The sequence below is a fragment of the Centrocercus urophasianus genome, unplaced genomic scaffold (genome assembly GCF_019232065.1).
Source record: "Centrocercus urophasianus isolate 14NV4802_14NV808 unplaced genomic scaffold, USGS_Curo_1.0 seq_38, whole genome shotgun sequence".
Classification (NCBI taxonomy): domain Eukaryota; kingdom Metazoa; phylum Chordata; class Aves; order Galliformes; family Phasianidae; genus Centrocercus; species Centrocercus urophasianus.
Genome location: NW_024884955.1, coordinates 1,169,301 through 1,170,318, shown reverse-complemented (window position 1 = coordinate 1,170,318; position 1,018 = coordinate 1,169,301).

Here is a 1,018-nt window from a genome sequence, read left to right as displayed (position 1 = left end):
CCCCTCGTTGGGCTGTTGGGGAGCGCATGTGTGTGCGGTCCCGGCGCCTCCACATGTTGTGTTACACAATGTGCTAACAAGATGGAGCGGGCCGTGGCCGCGTGATGCGCGGTGACGTCTGTTCCTCTTTGTCCCTGGGCAGAGCGAGGGGCTCGGGGGGGGGCTGGCCACCTGCCCAGCTCCGTGGGGCAGAAGCAGCCGGTCTCTGGTGGAGGTTGCGGCATCGCCACGACAGCGTGGGGGGAAGAAAAAGGGATGGGTTAGAAAATAGCCAGGCGTTTGGGTAGGACCTACACTGTGTGTTTGGGTAGGACCTACACTTGGTGTTTGGGTAGGACCTACACTTGGTGTTTGGGTAGGACCTATTCTGTGTGTTTGGGTAGGACCTACACTTGGTATTTGGGTAGGACCTATTCTGTGTGAGTGGGTAGGACCTACACTGTGTGTTTGGGTAGGACCTATTCTGTGTGTGTGGGTAGGACCTACACTGTGTGTTTGGGTAGGTCCTACACTTGGTGTTTGGGTAGGACCTATTCTGTGTGTTTGGGTAGGACCTATTCTGTGTATGTGGGTAGGACCTACACTGTGTGTTTGGGTAGGACCTATTCTATGTGTTTGGGTAGGACCTACACTGTGTGTTTGGGTAGGACCTATTCTGTGTGTTTGGGTAGGACCTACACTTGGTATTTGGGTAGGACCTATTCTGTGTGTGTGGGTAGGACCTACACTGTGTGTTTGGGTAGGACCTACACCGGGTGTTTGGGTAGAACTTAAAATGAGCATTTGTGTAGGACATACATCACGTGTTTGGGTAGGACATGCATTGTGTGTTTCTGTAGGACCTACAGTACATGGCCATGTAGGACATACACAGTGTGTTTGGACAGGATCTACAATAAGCATTTGGGTAGGACCTACACTGAGTGTTTAGGCAGGGCATACGCTATGTGCTTGGGTAGGACCTACATGGGGTGTTTAGGTAGGATCTATGAGGAGCATTCAGGTAGGCCCTGGAGTG